This window comes from Ambystoma mexicanum, chromosome 6p (assembly GCF_040938575.1).
Source record: "Ambystoma mexicanum isolate Mex_15411 chromosome 6p, UKY_AmexF1_1, whole genome shotgun sequence".
Classification (NCBI taxonomy): Eukaryota; Metazoa; Chordata; class Amphibia; order Caudata; family Ambystomatidae; genus Ambystoma; species Ambystoma mexicanum.
Window position 1 is genome coordinate 126316859 of NC_090935.1, and position 24264 is coordinate 126341122.

Consider the following 24264-nt stretch of genomic DNA (forward strand, 5'->3'; position numbering starts at 1 on the left):
AGTATCCCGCCCGCGGTTGGCGAGTGTCCAGACATAGTCCAGACGAGGGGAGGCGGCGAGCCGCTTGGAGGGGTGCACGCAGTCGAGCGGCCCCGCATCAAGAGAACTTGGTGAGTATGCCACGCCCAACAAGCAATGTGAAATTGTGAGGGAGGGGGGAGGAATAGAATACGGGAGGTGGGAGGTGTTACACAGGGGCGTGGCGAAAGTTTGATAAATTAGTGTTGACGGTGAAGTGAATGGTAGCTGGACAAGTGCGAGAGCAGTCCGCTACGTTACGGAAGAGGAGGGGGCGGAGCACGAAAATATCACGTGCGGCCGCTCGTAGACATTGATTGGCCTAGGTCCGACCACGTGTAAGGGTGTGTGTGTGTGTGCGGTTTCCTACGATTTGGTGATTCTTGATCAATGAGTAGATGAGGATCCCTATTGATCGAGCAGGAAACTCGATAGATAGATGACGATTCCCTGTAGGCGGTAGCTAGCTGGTTGCCTAATACGGAAGATAATTGGCTGGTTAAGCCCTCCTGTCGAGGGGAGTATCACACACGAGGCGACGCAGCGTGCGCAGTCCGATTATATTGTTGATTACCTTGTTCCAGGCGTGACAGGAAGACAGCTGTGGGGTTAACGGGGGTAGATTGCAAGCGTATTTCGTACTTTTAAGAACGTGTAAAGAACTTACCAGTAGTTTTTTAAGAGATCGGTGACGTCACCAGTAGGGCTTTCATAGGATATCTCGAACACAAGGCATTTTTCTTTCGGAGAGTGGTGGGGAAGAGAATTATGGTAAGGGAGTGGAGACGGAGATAAACGGTAACGAGTTGATCGGGGAAGGGTGAAAAGGGGGACGTGGCTGCGCACGGAGAACGCCGGCCACGGCAAGTGAAGAAAGAGGAGGAGGGGTAAAAGAAAGTGGGACGGCTGTATAAGAACGTCACACGGGGCACGCAGCCGCAGGGGGCTACGTGCGCCTCGGCCGCAGGGGGCCGTAAAGGTGTTTGGTAAAGGAAGAAAAGAAAGAAAAGAGTATACAAATGCAAATGCTATATTTTTCTATTTTTCCTTAGCGGACAATCGCAAGTCCCCAAAATTACGGGGCCAGGTAAAGATCTAAGATTGTATAGTGTACACTGTTAGCAAGATAACCGCTACCAACTAGGGGTAGGATAACAAGTGAAGTGATACTATGTCATACAGGACAGGATCGGGAGGGTGGGGGAACACCCTCACTACCCCGCTACAGCACATATGTAAAACACTGTCACCCCATAGGGAGAAACTGATCAAATATAGCATAGAATGGACACAGGGGACGGACAACAAAATGACGACACCATGGCCGCCTAATGGCAGTTTCGATCCATATACCCAACATTCACTATTAACTCATCTGCATAACACATACAAGGGGAAGAATCTGATACACCACGTGGAGGTGTTTAACTTATGGAGGATGTTCCAAGGGTCCCGACCAGGACCAAACGGAATGTTCATTATGGGGGAAGCAACGGAAGAGGAGAAGATTAAGGAGGAAGGAGAGAATGGGGACAAAGAGAGTGAAGGCACACAGATCACGGGGAACGGACGAGAGGGAGGAGAAAAGAGTAACAACCTAAACGAAAAGGAAATAAAAAAGGAACAGAGCGACGATATGCCCCTAGCGAAGGTAGTGAAAAAGGAGGAAGGGGGGTTATATCCTTTAACAGAACTACGAGAAATAGTACAATTAAGGGCGGCTGAGGGGTACTCGAACCCGGCATACAGCCCGCCACCATATACAGCTACAGGTGGCCACAAGGGAGGGGAGCAGACTAGTACGACGGGATCAGCTCGTACGAAGATGCCCGCAGGGGAGGGGAGGACTGACGAAGAGCAGGTCGCGGAAATAGGGCATGATGAGTGGGTAGCTGCACAGGTACTATTAAAATTACGAGGTTCATTAACAGGAGAAGAGAAGGAGGCAGTAAGGAAAATGGACGAGGATAATACCAGGAAGAGTGAAATGAAAGGGGAAGAGGGGAAAAGAAAGGGGGGAGAGCTGTTAAGACAAAAGGAAGAGATTTTGGAGGAACGATTAGCAGAATTAAGGGATGAGCAGAATGCACTAATCAAGCAGCTCGAGAGAGAGGAAAGAGAGAGAGCACGGGAAAGGAAAGAAAGCAAGAACGAGTTGGAAAAAATGAGGGAACGAACTGAGAGAAGCCGAAAGGGTGAAGGCAGTAGCAGAAAAGGTATCCAGAGCAGCACTGCGTGACAAGAAAAGAGAGGAAGAAGAGAAAGAAAAAGAAATGGAAATATGGAAGAGGAGATTACTATCAGAAACGACAAGGAAATACGAAGAGGGGAGGATGATAGAGGGTATATTAGAGCGGGAAAGAGCGAGATGGGAAAGGAAGAAAGAAGAAGAAAGGATAATGCAAAAGATGAGTAGTGAAGTAATGGAGGAATTGAAAAAGAAAAGAGAGGAAATTGGTAGAGAAATAGCGGAGAAAAATGAAGGGGAAAGAGAAGATAGGAGAGGGGAGAGTGAAGTAAGGAGGTGTATATACAGAGACACAGAAGTAGCAACAACGTCAGCACAAAGGGGAGCAATTGGTAAAGAAGAAAAGGGAGGAACGGATCTAATAGACTTAAAAACAGTAACGATTAGGGGGAAAAAGACAGATTGGGGGTTGCCATTACTAGATGACTTTTGCAGTGAGGAAGGAGAGGGAATGGAGAAGGAAGGAAGAAACAGTGAAAGGGAAAGCTTAGATAAATTATACATCACCCGGACAAATAGAGAATCACCATGGATCTGCAGGAGACAGGAAGAACTGGAGGGAAGTGAGGAGGAAGAGCAAGGAATGGCGGAAAGGCAGACACGTGCAGCTACACCCTCACCACCCCGTCCAACATGCTCCACTACCTCACGCTCATTACGTACAACATGTCCACCTAAACTCGCACCCTTCCCCCACGAACTGACACCCTATGCAGGCAGGCTTAGAGACCTCCCTGGACGCAGGCAGGGAGAACGAATACACACGCCCACATTAAATAAAGGAAATGATAAAAGAAGGGGAAGAGATGGAGGAGAAACAGTTACGAGCAGGGGAAATATGGACCCAATTGACGATGTAGAAGAAACGGAAGAAGAGGAGGGGTGCACAGACTCGATTTTGTGGAACCCAGGGAGTCAAACAGGACACAACTTAATGCCACTTCTGGAGAGGGGAGGGGTTAGACCACAATACGTCCCTTGGAAGCATGCAGACAAGGAAAATATAAAGTGCAGGCTCCCATCATTAAGTGGAGGTGCGGGAAAATGGATATATGAAATGGAAAAACACACCGCAGGACAGAAACTGGCAGTGGGGGATGTAAAGGGCCTTCTAATATCAATATTGGGGGATGCAGCAGATGACATCTGGAAGAGAGCAGGCTTCCCCGGGGTCACAATAACAAACACATCACACGATGGGGCACCATTCGCAAACTGCAAACATGCATTATGGCAAGCGCTGAGGGTACAGTACCCAGACACGTCAGACATAGGAGCAATTACCTCACGCAAGATGCGTGAGAACGAAGATCCTGTTGATTATATCCAGGAAATTCAAGAGAAGTGGCGTATGGAAACTAGAGAACAATGGGACAAAACACCAGCAATATTCTATCATATACTAATACAAGGGCTCCCAGCAGCAGTTCAGAAACAACTGAAGAAGGTGGTGGGGATGGAAGCAAAAGCATGGCCAGAAATACAACTGACGATAGTACATCATTGTAGGACATGGCAAGAAAAGATGAAACAAAAGGAAGAGGATAGAAAAGCGGAAGAGGCGAAATTGGTACAGAAAAAACTTACTAGATACACGATGGAAGGTGCACTAATAACTACACCTGCAACAATGACTCAAAACCCAACACAAGTAGTGGCTGCACAAGATCCCTCCCAAATACAATCATCACAGATTGTAGCACAACAACTGCCACCACCCCAACCATACACGACTAACATGGGAGGAGGATACCCAACGCCAGGAGCTGGATATTATAATTACAACAGGGGAAGGGGAGGAATGATGAGGGGGAGGGGATACGGCTATAACACACAACAGCAAGGGGGAGGATTCAAAAATTTCTACCCCACCGGGCAACCAGTATACCAGGACAATTCAGGGAGCTTTCCATGGCAGAACAGGGAACCACCGGTATGTTGGATTTGTGGATTACTAGGGCACATGTCACGCACATGTAGAATGAGACCAGGCACACCATCATGGGGAGAACAGGGACAACAAGGGCCTACAAGAGAACAGCAGGACACCCAACAACAGCAGGCACTGCCACCGGGAAATGTGCAGCAACAACTAGTAACACAACAACAGCCACAGACATATTCACTACCACAACAACAGATAGCGATAACACAACAACCCCAAGTGCAGCAAGTACAGCAACCTGCCCAAATTCAAGACCATAACATAACCTCTACCAATACACAACCACAGCAAACACAACTGGGAAGGGTTACAGTCCTGGGACACAACCCCTACACAGGAAGTGGTCAATCATTATACCCACATAGGACAGCCCACAGATGGCCTTGGTGTGTCCCATCCTGCCGGTAACACCTAATAGTGCGGCGGAACCACGCATAGAGGTAACGATAGGTGACAAAAAATGATCATTCCTTGTTGACACCGGGGCGACCCGGTCTTGCATAAGGGAAGGTAAATTTAAGATGTCAGTTGAAGCCATGAACACCCAAGGATTCTCTGGGGCTAGGGGGTTGGTTCCCTTTACTGATAACATTCCCTTATCAATAGGGGATTATGACATGTCCGTCCCGCTTTTATATTCTAGGGCCTCACCAGTAAACATACTGGGGAGAGACATAATGAGCAGGTTGAATATGAAGATCTCCTTTACGGAGGACGGCATAATTTGTAATTTGCTCCACTCCAGGAATAAACATGCTCACTGCACGACAAATTATGCAAGCATACTGTGGACAGATAGTGAGTAGGGCTGAGCCAGTAGATGGTGAACTGTTCCAGTACGGAACGGACATGGCATTTGCATGGATGCCAGGAATAGAAGGAAAGATCTGGAGGAGGCCAACAGCCTATTTGTTTAGACCAGAAACACCAACCAATGAACCAGAAGGAAAGGTGATTTCAGTGAGCATAGAGAGCATTATAGCAACTGCTGATTATATCGCAGTACATGCCCAAGACAGAGAAGTAAGAGCATGGAGGACAGTGATAGCCCCAGCAGAGGGATGCAGGCTCACCCAGGTGTCAGACGAAGAGCTCTTCTCAGAAGAAAAGGAAGAAAGTGAAATGGTATTTATGATGAGTGTAGAAATATGGCTAAGAGTGACATACAAACAAGTGGCACAGAAAATTGCAATGGTACTTGAAGCACCAACATCCACCCCAGTTCCCTTCTTTGAGGAGGATATGGCAAAAGTACCAACATCATTATGTACTACTAGTCCCTATGACGTGGGGTGCATAAAGAGTATAGGGGGAGTAAGAATAAAATTGAAAAAAGGTGCAATACTCCCTAGAATGAAGCAATACCCACTATCAAAAGAGGCAGATGAGGGCATATATGAAACAATAACGGCCCTTATAAATAATGGCATATTGGTACCATCAGAATCACCATGTAACACAGCTGTATACCCAGTGCGCAAAGCTAAAGGAGGGTCTTGGCGTTTCATCCAGGACCTCAGGCCCTTGAACAACATAGTGGAGGCAGAATACCCCATAGCAGCAAACCCGGCCACAATATTGTGTGGCATTCCAGCAGAGGCATCACGATTTACAGTGATTGACCTCAAAAATGCCTTTTTCTCAATACCCCTGCATCCAGACTCACAAGATCTAACAAGCTTCACGTACAGAAACACAAAATGGAAACACACCAGGTTGCCACAAGGGTACTGCGAGTCACCCTCAGTTTTCAACAGAGTAATACAGATGGACTTGGGTAACATTGAAGTGGAAAGCACAGTGTTGCAGTATGTTGATGATATAATAATTTGCAGCACATGCGAAAAAAGATGCAGAGAGGACTCATTGAAGATGCTGACAATATTGGCTGAAATGGGTTACAAGGTAGACAAAGAAAAGTTACAGTACTGTCAGGAACAGGTACTATACATTGGTCAGCTCATATCCCAATACGGAAGAAAGATTGCACCACAAAGAGCACAGGCCATGTCAAAAACGCTGTTGCCCAAAACAGTGAGGGAACTGCAGCAGTTCCTGGGACTGTGCAACTACTGTAGAGCATGGGTATTTGATTACAGCTCATACATAGGACCCCTACTTGAGGCCTTAAAAGAAGCTAACAAAGGGGAGAAAAAATTGGGGTGGACAATGGAAATGAAAGAGGCCTTTGATGAATTGAAAGATGCAATATCAACTGATCCGGTACTGGCCACCCCAGATTATGAACGACAATTCTTTATATTTTCACATTGCGTCTTAGCAGTAATGAAAGCAGTGTTGGCTCAAAAAACAAGCATGGGTTACAAACCAGTAGCGTTTTACAGTGGTCACTTGGATCCTGTGATGTTAGGACATTTCCCTTGCGAACAAGGTCTCGCCGCAGCTGCCTTTGCGGTAGAGAAAGCATCATCCATCACAATGGGGTGCCCAACCACACTATTTGTGGAACATGCACTATTTGCAATATTGAACAAGCCTAAGTCCACACTAACCCCGCAGAGGGAGTCAGGTTACGAGATCATCTTATCTAGACCAGAATTATCAATTGTTAGATGCAGCACAGTTAATCCTGCAAGGTTTATAGCAGAGGTAATTGAGGAAGGAGACTATGCACATGATTGTACACAGACCACCGAAATGTACTCATGTACTAGAAAAGTTGAAGAGAACGCACTAGATGGAGGAGAGCTCTTGTTCATTGATGGGTCATCAACAACTGACCAAAGTGATGGGATAAGGAGAACTGGGGCAGCAGTGGTAAAAATGAGAGAGGAACCGGTGTGTGTGGCGGTGAAATGCGTACAATTACCACAACATTACTCTGCTCAAGCAGCAGAATTGGTTGCACTGATCTTGGCGTTAAAGGAAAGCTTTGACAAAAGAGTGACTATATATTCTGACAGCGCATATGTCACGTCTACTGTCCACACAGGATTGTCCATATGGAGGAGAAGAGGGTTTAGGAGAGCTGACGGCACCGCAGTGCAACATGCTCTCCTATTAGCTGAACTAATTGAAGTAATAAATGACCCACAAGAATTAGCTTTGGTCAAATGTACCGCACACACAAATGGAGAAGATCATATTTCAAAAGGAAATGCAGCAGCAGACGCACATGCGAAGTATGCTGCATATTTTGGTGAGATATGGAACCCCCCAGAGTCAGAGAGAGGGAGAGGGACGGGGATAGCTAAAGAGATGCTGATAAGAGAAGGGTACACCCATCTCCCAGCCACACAGATAATGGAGTTACAAGTGGCTGCACCAATGGCAGAAAAAGAAATATGGGTAAAAAGAGGATGTACAATGTCACCAACTGACGCACTATGGCGCCAGGGTAACACTGGAAAGATGGTAATGCCATTGGCACTATTGAACACCGCCCTGAGCCAACTCCACCACCCAGCCCACACAGGCAAGGAAGTTATTGCAGCACGAATTAGGGAAGACTGGTTCTGCCCCGAGTTAAATTCCCATGTGACAAATTTTATCAGCAATTGTCTGACATGTCAACAGTTTACGGCCGGTTACACGCTGAAAGTGATAAAAGGTACTATACCCCGGCCAGAGGGACCCTTCCTGCACATCCATATTGACTATGTTGATATGATCAACATATGTCAAGGAAGTAGGTATATGATTGTAGTAGTATGCCCATTCTCCAGGTGGATTGAGGCAGGACCCTGCTCACATCCAGATGCATTTAGAGCAGCTACATTTCTAGTGAGGGAAGTTTTCCCCAGGTGGGGAGTGTGCGAGGTACTGCGGTCGGATAATGGCCCGCATTTCGCTAATGAAATGTTCCAGCACATCACATCCTTACTGAACATCAAGCATAAATTTGCATGTGCATATCACCCACATGCCAACGGTTTATGCGAACGCCTGAATGGCCTACTGAAGGAGGCAATTGCAAAGATACAGCAAAAAACAAAGAAGAGTTGGTTGTATTGCCTTCCACTAGCTCTATTTGAGCTGAGGAACAGACCAGGCTCCGACCACCACCTCACTCCTCATGAGGTGGTGACCGGACGACAAATGCGCCTTCCTCTAACGCCAACATCAAGGGCATTCACAGACTATGAAAACACTGCAACTGTTCTTGGTGATGAAATGTACCGATATGTGTCTTCTTTGATTACTAGTGTAGTGTTTGTGTCTCAACAGCTCGAGCGCATGCGGGGCGGGTCTAAGAGTGATCAACAAGAAGACGCGGATAAAGAATTGGAAAAGGAAAAACTGTGCAAAATTGCTAAAGGTGACCACGTGCTACTCCGCAATTTCAATAGGAAGTGGAACAGCCCACGCTTCACTGGCCCCCACCTGGTAGAGGAGGTATCTACGAGAGCAGTAAAGTTGCAGGACAAACGTGCTTGGAATCACCTACACGACGTAAAGATCTGCAAACTCCAGACCCGCCCTAGCGTCACTGACAGGGCCAATGGAAGAACAGCAACAGCATCACCCACGGAGGAAGAGACTTATACCACAGCTGACGACCTAAGTGTCTCCATACCCTGCCACCCCCCAGATTCCCCAGAGACAACTACTGAAATAGAAACTGGTAATTCCCATACCGCCCACCCCATGGTCACACGATCAAAGAGTAAAGAGACTTCCACCAGTTGAGTCCAAAACCCTCTGCCCATCGACCCCCTACCCACTACAGTAACCACCCAATTGAAGGACATTGTCTTGCACATATACACATGTAAACACTTGAATGTTCTCTTTTTTCTTTCTCGCACATGCAGGTACCGCATATTATTGTATTGCTAAGAAAACAGATAACTAACAAAGTTAATTGCCCAGGAGTAGATGCTACCCTCAGACGATAACTACCCTGAAGAGCTATCACACCAATTTGTCTATCACATAAAAAGGCCAAAGTACCTGAAAAGAAGGAGGGTACGTGTCTACTACACAGCATTTATCTTGGCCATAGAACAATCAATGCCCCATCTTCACCAACACTTGCCTGCCCTAAGAGATAGATCACTTAGATTGGCGTGGGAACAGCTCTTCGCCGGGCACTGAACGACTACTTGATAGGGAGAGCTTGAAAACAACAACTAACACTAATAACAAGCACATTGAGAATTTTCAGGCGGGCAACTTTAACGTCACAAGAACAAGCTGCCGGACTGCAGCAAGGTAAGACCAAAATGCCGGTGAGACTAGCCTCTGTAATAAAGATGATAGGGATTTTGATGATCACCGGGTTTTTGGCTGCCTCTGTATGGCAGAAAAGTTATGCTATCAATATTTTGGCTGTACCCAAACCTAATATACCCCCACTCACGGCTGCAACAGGTGTTACGTCAGGTGGTACTAGCAAGATTCCACATAAGGGAAATAGAGCTAAACGCAGCACATACTCAGATAATAAAGGTATTGACAACTACATAACAGATTCAGCACACGTCTCGAACAACATGTGGTACCAACGCATGACCCAAATAGGTAAGCAGACAACAGAAGACAGCTGCTACGTCTGCTCATTGATCCCATACGCCATGAGCGCTTCTCGAACATTCGTTGCCACGGAAATAGATGAAAAGACAGCACGATGTATAGTATACTTGGCACTGTTCCAAACGAAAGGGAGATTTCAAGGGACGGTGGTGAACCTGGTATGGAAAATGCGAGACACATATCCATACGAAAACAACTTCCTCAAGACTTATTTGAGTTACCACAAGACCAGTTTGCATGCTGAAGCATTCAGATACATGACAAGTGGCCCTGAAAAAGGAGAAACAAAGAAAGTAACACTACTATACCTACCATGTGACTGGTACTCCAATGAAGTTCCTAGTAAACAAGGATGTTGGGAAAGACCACTGGTAACAATAACAGGGAAGGTGTACATGGACAACAAATGGAACATAGGAGTGGTTGGCAGCAACATGGTAACAAGAGAAAATATTACAACCATTAATGAACACAATGACAGATGTTGGACGATTTGGGTCAAGTACGTACCCATGCTAACGTGGATAGAGAAGGATGAAGACCCAATAACCATACTGCCGCTGTCTGCACCTAAGGTATGCTACCAACATAGAGGAGAAGTGGACGTGGGATACAACACCAACTGTGCCAGCGTGATGGAGTTACCTGAGGGGGGAGCAGGAACAGCAGTATTAATGGACCATTACTGGGCCTGCGGAGACAAGGCATACCACACACTGCCCCCTCTGTGGAATGGTATATGCACAATGGTACACGTTAATGTACCATCACTAGTGGTGCCCCAGAAACATGTGAACGTGGCGAACTTCCCTAAAATGGATGAAGGAAACAAGAGGAAGAAGAGATCTGTATAACCTCAGAAGGGGCCAGAGAACGAAGACAACAACAACAACAATGTCCTGAATAGAAATAAAAGACAAGGAGAACCTCTGACAGGAAATTACCTATGGGGAAGGTCGGAAACAGCACTCACTTCAATCCCACCAGAACACAAACTATTCAGCAGAGCAGCAATGTTCTTCTCGTCAATAATACATCCGGGAATACAAGCTTACGCAAACGCAAAATGGCTCCAGATAACTAGATGGGAGCTAATGATGACAATTAATTCTACAGTAAATGGATTCAACGCAATAAAAGAGGAACTGCGAGCAGTGAGGATGGTAGCATTACAGAACAGATATGTATTGGATCTCCTTACAGCAATGGAAGGAGGAGTTTGCGCAAAGATAGGACAATCATGCTGCACATTCATTCCTGCTAACGATGCTGACAATGGTACACTGACAGAAGCAGTATCACAACTGGCCCAGATGCACTCCAAAATGATGGAAGAAAGTAAAGGAGTGAAGAAGGATGACAGCTGGTTTTCACTGATGTCATGGATGCCATCTTGGCTGTCCGACGGACTGAAGATTATAGTTGGATGCATAATACTGGCTGGAGCTGCACTGATCATAATAAGATTTTGGAAGGCCCGGAAGGCACGCACCACAGACGAAATGGTTGGTATGCACCCCTTGATGCCGGCAGATGATGGCCAGCACACAGGCACAATAATAAAAGAGAGAGAAAAACTGCGCAAACAGATCATCACCAACCACCTGGAAAACCCAAGAAACCCAAGCAGCTACACAGGGAAATGGGTATACTGCACACCTGGAGGCACCTGTGTATATATGTATTGGTCATTTGAAGACCATGTCAACCACTATGGACATTTGGGAGGAGTAACTAAAATATGGAGAGTAAGAGGAGATAAGGAAAAGGATATGTTTGTGGTCGACAAGTCGACCAGAGGGCGGACTGAAGTGGGAGAATGGAACAAAAGGCTCCCACCAATCCCCTCACACCCCTGGCCTAGAGGATTGCAGCCCAGACACCCGCCACGAGAGGAGTTTACCCATCTACCAGACGACCAAATACCCTGGTACAAGAACATACGGATGTGCCCACCAGCCTGCCCTGCCCATGCCGACACCTGCGGCATGGATGAATTCGACTGAACCATTCGACAGTAAATGAACACATCGTTAGAGATGCCATGACGACCTAGCCAACGGTCAGCACACCCGTGCAAACATGTACACTGGACACTCCCACACCAATCCACACGAAGAACATATCCAGTGCTATGACGTAGGTGACGGACACACCCACTGACGCGCATCTTTATTATTTTTCACATAGGTTTTTCAAAAATGCAGAAACGCAAGACGCGCAACAAACTCATCTAAAATGCTTGCTGACGCTTCTCCTACCCCATGCATTGCAATGAGAAATATAACGAAGACATGATACTGGGGATAAAGCAATATGATACCATAACCTAAAGCGCCGTGCATCAACCATCCCCACCTATGCACCAGGCCCAAGTAGGCCGCAAGCAAGAGCCTCCATGAACATTGAACGAGCAAGAGTACAATTGCTGACCCTGCAGAATGAGCCCGGCGAGAGCAGACAGTCAAGGGCACAATGTTGCAAACTCGCATGCCACAAGCCGAAGCCAAGGTCACACCTGCAAACTAAGCCAGGCACGCAGTGGAAAATGCAATATTAAATGTGCAGAATTCTGCCTCAACCACGGTCTCTCCTCACGTGACCAAGCCAAACCTGACAGGGTGCCAGGCCCAGGAGGAGGGAGGCGCCTGGATCCCACGTTTTGAGACACACGCAGCAACAATTAAGCGACTCAATGGACATCTGCGGCGGTGGGAGTAGTCTGCCCTCCAGCATATGAACAAATCCTCGCATTGTCCGCACATACCCATAGTTATACATTGTTGCAAATGACAGGTGCACCGCGAGCCGGGAACAGCGATGGTCCCAGACTGGGGGGCTCGCGAGTGGACCAATCAGAACATGGGGCTCTTATCACTGACGCCATTAACATTAGCCAATCCTCAGGGGTCTTCATGTAACAATTTTCATGTATCTAATTGAAGGGACAACCCAAGTATACCACCTGACTGACCCTCAACCACTAACAACTTTCTCTATACATATGCTATACTAACCCTACCACTCGAGGAACCAATCCAGAGTGGCGATAGGTTTTTTGCTAACTTTCCCAGGTGACGCAAGTAGCGCGTCATACAAAGGTAAAAAGGGCCTGCGAGCCCCACGATTTGAGAGAGAGTGTCAGGACGGACGCGTACGATCCTTGACCCATCCCTGCCGTTTGTTTAATAAACAGCAGAATCACCTTGCTTCTTGCGTGTGCCTCATACTCATTTTTGGGATACACAGGAGGAGTTGGGGCCTGCCTGCCCGGAGGTCCGCAGACAGCCCAGCCGACCCCAGGAGAATTTCCCCCCGACAAAATGCACACAGGGCCCTAATCCTGTGTTAATTTGTATTTGTATTTTATTGAAATGTATATAGCACTTTTGCCAAAGCACTGCACATAATCACATAGCACGGCACGAAAGAACAGGTGGAAATGTAAATGATCAGACAAGAATAATGTGAGGGTGTGAGGAGAGAGAAGAAAGGAGGTGAGCTATTAGGCCTGACAGAGAAAAATAGAAGGGAAGGAGAGGAACGAGTGTCGAGGGGAAGATCATCCCATAGTTTAGGCACAATAGGAGCGAAGGAACAGACGCTCGAAGGAGCACAGAGAGGTTTGGGGGAAGACACTAGATAAAGATGTTGTGAGGGAAGCGGACGTAAGGGGTAATAAGATATGATATGATAGGTTATTTATAACTCGCTTAATACCCAGAGGTTTCTAAGCGCAGACCCAGGGATTCGAACATGTGTTGCTCTGTGTTGTCTTGCTTCCAAGATGAGCACGTTGCCCCTGAGCTATCCTCCCGAAACTTTATGATGAAAGCAGCAAGGTAGGGTGGGGCAAGTGCGCGAGAAGCTTTATAAACAATACAGAGAAAGTGAAAAAGAAGACAGGGGATGTAAGGAAGTATTGGAAATTTTCAGAAGGGAAAAGGAAATAGAGGAAAGGGATTTGGGGGGGAAAAAAGAATGTCAGAGTTGAAGACCGAGTGATGCGTAACAAGGTGCAAGGAAAGCAGACTCATGAAGAGAGCAGAGCCCTAATCGAGGCAGGAGAACATTGGGGATGTGAAGTAGAGCATGAAAAGACACAAAAAAAGGACAAATATAAAGCTGCAAAATTAATCTTAGAAGACAAAGGGTGTCATTACAAGATGGCCGCTGCAGAATTAACCTGCTGGTATGAAGGTATACCAGCAGGTTTCCCCCCACCAGCCAACTACGGTTAGCTGGTGAAGTGCCGAAATTACCTCCAGCCAACCTATTTTTGAGAACAAACTCTCTAGTCTATCAGGAGTGAAGGTCTGCATCAGTAGCCGTTGCCAACATCCCAACATTTTTTATCAGTCTTTTTATTGTGTGTGCGTACTTCTATGCGTGTGCATGTTCTTGCTGTTGTGTATGATTCTGTGGATGTGGGCTCTTTCTGCCTATGTTTGTGTGTTTATATTATGTTTAGTGTGTGTGTGTGTGTGTTATGGTGTGCAGGTGTGAGGCTGTTGAGACAAAGGGCCTCATTACACGGTAGGCGGTATTTTACCGGTACTGGTAAAACCTTACCGCCTTACTACGAGGTCCCTTTGCGGGTTGAAGGCGTTAAAAACCAACCCACAAAGGGACCAGGGAGCTAATTACGGTACTGCAATTTGCGGTGCCGTAATTAGCACCTTCCCCATTCCCATTATGCCCTATGGGGAAAAAATGGGAATGGGGAAGGGCAATGGGGGAAGGGGGAATTACCGCCCCACCAACCTTGGAATAGGGCGGTAATTCCCCTTTCCACAAAGGCGGTGCCGGTATTTTACCGGCATGGACCAAAGTGCTAATAGAACCTTGGTCCACCGCTGTCCGTGTAATGAGGCCCACGCTGTACTTGGAAATACCTCCAGAGGATGCGGAACACATCCTTGAAAGTATTAGAAGTCTTTGCAATGGGAGAAGGACACAGCATTCCGAGGATCCTCGCAACTATACGCTAGCAACACGCTCATCTTGGAAGCAAGACAATGCAGAGCAACACAGGTTCGAATCCCAGGTCCGCGCTTAGAAACCTCTTTGGTATTAAGCGTGTTATAAAAAAAAATTATGATAATAATGTATAATAATTATGACAATGGGTCAATGGGTGATCCTGATGTTGAGGGAGAAGCAAGGTTCTTGGGGCTGGGCAGTCGACCTGGGCAGTCACGGTGAAGGTGGACTAGAGCAAAACAGTAGGGGATCGCTAGAGAGAACTTCCTGCTACCAGTGGAGCTCCCAGTAAGGGGGGGAATGCTAGAGCACCTGGGCTCAGATCAGAAAGTATTTGTTTCCTTAACCAATAGTCAACATCGGATCAGCAGGGGGTGTGCCCGGTTGACAATTTTCCAGATCACCAAAAGTGCCCATTTGAAAGAGCAGGACATGTGCACCCCCATGGGTGAGTTTTGCAAGATGGATATGGTGCGTTACTGGCTTGGCCACCCGTTACCCACTCGGCCAGTGGTGGGGTTGCTGTTTTCTGGGTCAGCAGGGCCATCAGTGACCAGAACGTTAAAGGGGACACCCGTGTCCAGCGATTTCTCTGGGTCTCGGTCAAGTCACAGCACCTGGACTTGATACAGACAACCTCGATTGCAGGACAACCTGAGCATGAGATGGCCGCCTCAGTGTTTAAAACCTTGGCCTGTAGATTTGCACAGGGGACACACCACCTGGAGTGGGGTTAGGAGAGGTGGAGTGGGGTTAGGAGAGGTAGTGTGGGACCAATCCCTGGGTTTAAGTGGCTTGCAGGTAAACGTGTGGAGATTTAAGTCAGTAACACGGGGTAAGGAAAAGGGGGGAATAAAAGTAAGAAGTAGAGAGAGAGAGAGCGAAAGAGCGAGAGAGCGATCCAATATTCCAAAAAAGGGAATGAAATGCAGGGACACACACGCTCAACGAGATCATCTCAAAAAGGTAGAAAGGACTGAGGAGAAACTCAAAGGTACGGGAAGAAGGACTTGCTCGGACGCAAAGGAACAGAGGAGGAGGAAAGCGCTGGGAGGGAGAGAATGTAAACATTAACACCATCTGAAGAGAGGAAGGAAGGTGAAGAGAAATCTGGAGAGATGCCTTCCAATTCAGATGAACAGAGAGAGAAATAAAAGGCCAAGTCATTAGTGGAAGGATGGTAAGGTCGGAATCAGTGTAAGAGTGGAGGAAGAGAGGAGAAAGAAAGACACGCAACAGAAAACAGGGAGGTGATCAGATATCACCCCGAAAAGGAAGAGAGGAGTAAATGTGAGACGAGGTGAGGCGATGCAGCCAGAGGAAGAGAAAGGCCCCCAAAGTGGAGGAAGCAGGGAGGAGCATTCAGGGATACAATGAAAGTGGGAGGAGCATCCAGAGGAAGGAGCGGCCCTGAGAAACGCAGGGAGCAAAGCAAGGCACCAGGCTCTCAGAAGAGTGAGAGAAAGAAAGTTAGAGAGGACACTCAGAAGAGGAGACAGTGGGGAGACCAGAAGAAAGAGGAGCCCCAGTGGGAAGCTGGGCCCATGGATTGATCTGAGAATTCATTGGAGGGAGTCCATGGTGACCATGAAGGTGGAATAGAGTGAAACAGAAAGGGATAGCTATCAGGAGAGCTCCCAACAAGGAGGGAAATTTGAGAGCAACGTGGCTCCAAAAGAATGTGTCATCTTAACCCTTAGTCAAGATTGGAGCACCACGGTGGCACGCCCCAAAGAGGAATTGTCCAGGTCACCCAAAATGACCACTTGAAAGACCAGTGCATGTGTCCTCCCAGAAGGGCAAGCACACCTGGGCTAGTAGAAGCTAAGAGTTAAGAGGCCTGCACTCTCTTGATTGGCAACCTCAATAAGCCAGTGTTTTGGTTAACCCAGGATGACTGTACACATGGGCCTAACGAAACCAAAAATCAAGAGGACTGCCATTTTTTTTCTTGGTTGATAACTTCAAGACCCTTTTTTTGTTATTGCATCCAGGTGGGCACTCAGACCTAGGGCAGAGACATGTTATGTCCAGGAGAACCAATGCAACAGCCTGACAAATAGTCTGTCAACAAGAGGTTGAAAAGAAAACAAAGAAATATTGATCTTGGAGGATCACCAATTCCCAGAGAGTGACTGAGATTTTCTCAGGGTGAATCACCATGACACCAAAAAGGCATGGACGGAGGATTATGGTTCCAACAAATATAGGGCATCAACGTGGACACCCCTTCACCTCTTATTATGACGCAGATTCATATCACGGCTTACCTAAAAGTGCACTGGTTTAAAAAGAAGATATCCTAGACTTAAGGGCCTCATTACGAGTTTGGTGGTAATGCGGTGCTAAATCTGCTCAATTACAGTGAAACCCGATTATTATTACCACCACCTGGTCTTGTGGGTTTACCATGGGATTATAAATGGTGGTTATTCCCCATTTTTGGAGTCCATAGGACTCCATGGGGATTATTAGGCCGATTTATCACCTGCGGATTAACGCCCAATTTTTGGCGGTAACGTGGTGGAGGTTGCTGAAGTTAAAGCCGCCACTTTACCTCCACATTTGTAATATGTCAGTATGGGGAAAAACAGTGGTAATTTTGTAACCGTTAATAAACGTGACAATAACAGAATTACCACCACTTTTTTCCTGCACCGCCACACTTGTAATGAAGGCCTTTATCCCTTCCACACATTTCTGTGTATTCAGCCATGACTGAGTATTTGCACATTTATTTATAGCATATTTTTTTGAGGATATGCATATCCCAAGTCTATTGCCCATCCTTATGCACATTCCGAGCTGAATGTGTCTGTGTGTATTGTCCCTTGTTTGTGCACATGCAGAGTCCAAACGTATTGTTTGTTCTCATTTATGTTGCAATTGTGTTTGTTTCTGTTGTTTTTATGTGCAATGGAAGCGTATTGCATGTGTGCACATGTTTTCCGAGCATATTGTCTGTAGTTGCTGTGAATGTGTGTATTTTAAGAATATTATGTGTGGTGTGTGTGTGGAGATGTGCATGCATGTTCATTCCGTATATGCTACGTGTGAATGCATATATTGCGCGTATTGTTAATGCGTACATTCCAAGTGAATTGTATGTGCATGTTTTGCTTACTTGAATGCTGATTTAATTCTACATGCACCCATATGGTTTTAGGAGATTTTGTGTTCGGGTTCATGTGTGGGGATTGTGGGTGGTCGGTCTGTGTGTGTGTTTCTCCGAGGTGTGTAGGAGTGTGCACACATTCATTTAGAGACTAATGGTTGTGCGTTAAATATTCAGAACTTTTTCAGTGATCACATATGAGGGTGCAAAATGGGCACTCGCCTTTAACCATTAGCTGGTGATATTATTGTCGAGTAAGAACAGGTGTGCTGTGTATAGCTAGAACTGAGGTGGGCGGTGACTTTTTATGGCTGGCTAGTATCTTGCAACTTGAATTTTTGCCCCCTGAAATATACATCCGTGTTTTTGCCAGTACTAGTGATATCAGAAGCCCATATTTTGTCATGAAGCCTTCATCCCAACTTTAGTTAATTTTGCTTACACTATCTTCCATCATAAATGCACACAAACAGGAGTGCTTGGCCTTTGCTGATGCCAGTCGGCATCTAGCTGGAAATGTTACACTTAATTTGGAAAAATGAGTATTCACCCACAATCTTAATCATCATTCAGCGTACCAAGTCCATACAACTATGTGAATCACCTTCGGTCTTCTTGCACCAAGACATACTTCATTTGTTAGAGGTATTTTCTCATTTTCCATCCACCTATCAATTTTGAGAACATTAACACTTATCAATGCTGCTTGCAGTTTTTCATACTTATTTCTTTATATTCCCCTTTCTATTGTTTTAGCATAAGCACTGTTAATGTGACAGGATGAGAACACTGCAATTGTGAATGCTGTCACACTGATTGCTGGGTACCGGAGACGATGACATGTGGATAGCTCTTCATGTAATGGCTATATATAGACGACGGTTTAATAGCGAGAGGCATGAATTACAGTAATCACATTACAGCCTAATGCGACTGGGAGAGATAATTGGAATGGTTTCTCATGGGTAGGTCTTCAGATGGCAGGAACAAAGTGGAATTTAATGCATATCAACGGTCGAGCATGATAGTGAGGGAACGTCGCAAGTAATTATGAAGACAATCCATAAGCATTACTATACATTTCGGATTGGCCGCACTATTGGACATTTCAAAGTAACAGAAGATGGGAGGGTTGGATAACTTTCCTGTAATCAATGAATATTCGGGACCAGATAACTTTTCCCAATATGTTAGGTACAAATAAATAGTCTTTTTCTGCATCGAAACTTCAGCATCTTGCTTGCGTTATACTCTCACACTGTATGCCCAACTTTTGTCACAGCTGTAGTGCAAAGAAACAACATGTGACAATCCATTAATACTTATGACCCTCAAAAATCCAGCCAGGCTGAGACGACACCATCCGCCCCATGGAACACCCCTGAGCCAGCCTCCAACAAACACCCAATCAGAGTCCTAGAGAAACGGTGGTGCAAACACCACAATTCGGGAGACCTCACCAACCATAGGTTCTGATTACCGAGGCCTAATCCACCACCATTGCAGCAGCCATAAACAGGAGCAAAGCCCCCTTTGAAGTAGTAACGCATTGTACCAAACCCTCACTCTACCATGAGGTACCAGAAACTCAGGAAATATGCGACAGATTCAACACATTTCTTTGATTTAAAAAATAGATGAAATCCAAGAGACCATTGAATCAACCTCTCACAGCATCAGCATCCCATGCACCCTGGCACACACACTGCCCCTCTGGACCAAATTCTTTCCTCTCTTTCCACGGATCTCGTTAAAGAGGATTGCCTCCTTGAAACCTACTTCTTATTCTGACAATATAATTCCGGCCTCCATCATTAAACAATTGACGGGCCTGGCCCTCAATGCGCTCCTCAACATTATAATGCCTCCCCTGCAGAAGGGAATTTACAGACACCGTCAAGATTGGTCTCGAACAACCTCTTTTGAAAAAAGCAACCCTAGATCCCGATGAACTAGCCAACTACAGGCCATGACGAACCTCCCATTTATTGGCAAAATTTTGGAAAAAGTAGTTGCTACACAACGACTCGCCAGAATCGAACAATTCCTCCACCTCTTAAATGACAATTAGCCAGGGTTCCAGCCAAAGTGTAGCATAGAGACCGCCACCATCTGGGTGGCGGATGATGGCGGATGATGCTCTCCAAATCATGGATAAGGATGACTCATGCCTCCTCATCTTCCTCGACCATGCGGCTGCATTCAATAACTTCGACAACCACATGCTTCCCTCCCTTCTTACTGATAGGATGGGATTCTCTGGCACTGTCCTCAGCTAGTTGACCTCCTCCCTCTCAGGTAGATACCCGGCTGTCTAGATGAATGCATTGCATTCTAATCGACTCCAGGTCTCCTGTGGTGTCCCCCAAGGCTCTATCTTCTCACCAATCATTTTAACCTTTAAATGGAGCATTGGGCACTCCCATCAAAGATCCAAATTTGGTCATCCACCAATATGAAGATGATGCTCAGTTTTACATGAGAGTAAATAGCTTACAGGACATAACTTGTCATTATACAGTCCTGGATGTCGACTGCCTACCTCAAACTAAACGTTCCCAAGACTGAATGTGTTCTCATCCATCCACCTGCTAAAAACAATTGTCCAGAAATGGCTCAATGATATGCGCCTAGAAATATTTGATCCACAACTCTCAAACTCAACAAAATCGAAACACATAGCCAAGAAGGCCCATTTAGCCTAGCTCAGAATCTCTACTATTTGAAAAATTAGACCCTTAACGTTACTGCAGAACCTTTGGACTGTAGCACAGGCCCTTGTGGCCTCGCACATCTATGGGGGAAATGCTCTCCTGACAGGGCTCCCAGCTGCTTACTTGGCTCACCTAAAGCCAGTCCACCACTGTTGCAGCGTGTCTTATTCCAGATGCATAGAAAGTTGACTGAATTACCCCCATCCTAGGCAAACTACATTGGCTTCCACTCCAAGCCAGGATACTGGTCAAGACTGCATGTATCACCTACAAAGCAGTCACATCAGTGTGCCTGGCGGCTAAGCCCCACATATCTGGTGGCACATGCTCCTCATGCAGCAAATCGACCAACCGGCTTGAATCACAACTCGTCCACAAAGAGGGGACCCACAAACAATCCTTCTCTTGTCATGCGTGAACCCTCTGGAACTCGATTCTGTTTTCGACTCAGAATACCCCACAATTTCAGAAATCTCTCAAAACATTCTTTCAACACCACCTGACCAAGGACAAATCCGATGGATACACATACCGACGCACAGACCTCACAGTACTGTGCTACTGTTAAAAGGTGGAAGTCCAAATGCTGGCTACCCACACTCTGTACAGCAATCCGCTGCTCTCGAGATAGGTCCAGTCTTTAAACAATCAACTATTTTAAAAAGAAACAAAACCCACATTTGAAAATGAATCAGCCAATTTGACTGAAATCCTATCAAATGTTTTGAACTAGCGTATTAAAATAAGCAACACAACAACACATGGATAATAAATAAGATAGGATTCTAGAAAGCACATGAAAACAAGGTCAGGATTTCTCAGCAAGAGGGCTGGGAGGATAAGTCAGGGGCAATGGGATCTTCATGAAAGCAAGACAAAGCAGAGCAACACAAATCAGGTCCCGCGCTTGGAGACTGGTCTCTGGTACTGAGCATGTTATAAAAGATTAATTAATGTATTACCCAGCACAACAAATTGATCTAAGTCCAAGAATGTAAATCTCAATTACCCCCCACATCGTTAGACCATCCATTCGAGACCATCCATTCGTGGGTGTCCCGCCAAATAGCTCCAGCACCACATGGTGTATCTGCATGCACGCATGCTACCGCCTTCAAATTCAGACATTACTGGCTGGCAGTAGATTCAATAAATCATAGCCAATGTGCAGCCGTAAAAGGCAACCAAACAAAATAAAATGATCTCTACCCTTTAGAGGAATAGCACACATACCTAACTGCCACCGTGTAAAGTGCATTATTATCCAGCCATGATGGAGTGTTTTGTGCTTCAGGGGCCTTATCCCAGAACCTGCAATGTTATCAAAGCTGGCAATGACACTAAAAGAAAGCAAATATGTTGATGGATAATTATGATCCGCTCTATATCTCATGGACAGTATGTTTTTTGAGCCTTGCTGTCATGTCATTTCAGATTTACATTATCCTTAGCACATTATTTTCTGGCTTACATTATGCCTAGTTAGCACATCATTGCTAGCTTCCAGCATACCCACTTAGCACACCATTTTTATTTTACATTATGCCCAGTTGTCACATTAATCCATACCCACATAGCAGCTAGATACATTTGGTTTCCATTTGGGTAAGCCTCACTCTATGAACGGTTATCTTTAGGCTTACTTAAGCCATTGTCGCCTGGTCTTATCTTCCCTCTCCCAGCAGTTCCTGCCTTCTGTTGCCAATGCTGTATATTAGGGGAGTCAAATACTCTGCAAGATAGGCAGTAAGACTGCAACTAGCGGTGAACACAGCAGTAAAGCCTGTGACACCAAGGCATGACTGCTTTTATTTTATTTATTTAAATGTTTTTTTATAACACATCTAATACCGTACCTGAGTTTGGTTTCTAAGCGCGGATCCGGGATTCAAACCTCTGTTGCTCTGCATGGTCTTGCTTCCAAGACCAGCCCGTTGCCCCTGTGCTATACTCTGTTCACGTTTGCCTTAAAGGCTGGCTGTGAAGAACCAACTGTGGGGCACCGCCTGCCACAACCAGTGAGCAAGAAGAAAGCTATGAGTGGGGCCTATGAGAATATAAGTATGTCTGGGTTTCACACTGGTGCAAAATCAGGATTTACACCATCATAAGCTTCAGCACAGTTCCCCTATGGATGCCAGGATATACAACATCGTAAGCATCAGCACAGTTCCCGCATGGACGCCAGGATCTACAACATCGTAAGCATCAGCACAGTTCCCGCATGGACGCCAGGATCTACACCATTGTAAGCATCAGCACAGTTCCCGCATGGACACCAGGATCTACACCATCGTAAGCATCGGCACAGTTCCCGCATGGACATCAGGATCCACACCATCATAAGCATCTGCACAGTTCCCGCATGGACGCCAGGATCTACACCATCATAAGCAACAGCACAGTTCCTCTATGGATGCCAGGATCTACACCATCATAAGCATCAGCACAGTTCCCCTATGGATGCCAGGATCTACACCATTGTAAGCATCAGCACAGTTCCCGCATGGACACCAGGATCTACACCATTGTAATCATCAACACAGTTCCCGCATGGACGCCAGGATCCACACCATCATAAGCATCAGCACAGTTCCCCTATGGATGCCAGGATCTACACCATTGTAAGCATCAGCACAGTTCCCGCATGGACACCAGGATCTACACCATCGTAATCATCAACACAGTTCCCGCATGGACGCCAGGATCCACACCACCATAAGCATCAGCACAATTCCCCTATGGATGCCAGGATCTACACCATTGTAAGCTTCAGCACAATTTCCACATGGACACCAGGATCTACACCATCGTACGCATTGGCACAGTTCCCGCATGGACGCCAGGATCTACACCATTGTAAGCATCAGCACAGTTCCCGCATGGATGCCAGGATCTACACCATCATAAGCATCAGCACAGTTCCCGCATGGATGCCAGGATCCACACCATCGTAATCATCAACACAGTTCCCGCATGGACACCAGGATCTACACCATTGTAAGCACCAGCACAGTTCCCGCATGGACGCCAGGATCTTGTTAGGCGATCCTCTACACACCAGGCCACGACACATCAGAACACTGCTCACATTCCCACAACATCTCCTCCCAAGCTTCGAGGCTCAAGTGATTCGGTGAAACCACAGAACCGAAAACCTCGTACCAGTGTACGGGCTCGATTGCAACCCTTTCTGCATTGGCAACTGCCTTGGAGAACGTATAGCAGAAAGGGCGGCCTTACGTCTTCACGCCGGTCACGTGATCGTTCCCCATGTGATCTTGGTGGACGTCACATGACCCAGGGGCGATCAGTATAAAGGTCTGAGAGACAGAACGCTCATTGCTTCTCAGCTGGCTTCGGACACTGTTTGGCGTTACAACTTGCTCCTTGTTACCTTGATCACGGAACTCTATCTCGGACTCCCTTGGACACTCCTTGGTACTTTTGCTTGGAACTGTTTACCTGTTGCCGGATATTTGGACTGCACCTCGACTTGTCTTTGGATCATCCCTTGGTACCCTGCTGATCTCCTACGCCTTTTCCCTACTGGGGATTCAAGTCAAGCCCTGACTCCCACAGGTGGCTACTCCTCATCCACGCTAACCTGCGGTTCTACCATTCCAGGGACCGCCGCATCTAATGAGCCTCGAACCTCCCTACTAGGTTACCTGGGTCTCCCTTACACCAGATAGGTAAGACACTTTAGATTATTTTGTTTACCTGCCTGTATTGTGATTGCCTG

The 24264-nt window shown here is 46.4% G+C and overlaps 1 protein-coding gene across 2 annotated transcripts in view; it reads right to left on the minus strand.

Annotated features, from left to right (window-relative positions):
- CNTFR (ciliary neurotrophic factor receptor) overlaps positions 1 to 24264 on the minus strand; it is a 1120093-nt gene that overhangs the window by 201322 nt on the left and 894507 nt on the right. The gene's annotated exons all lie outside the window — the stretch shown is intronic.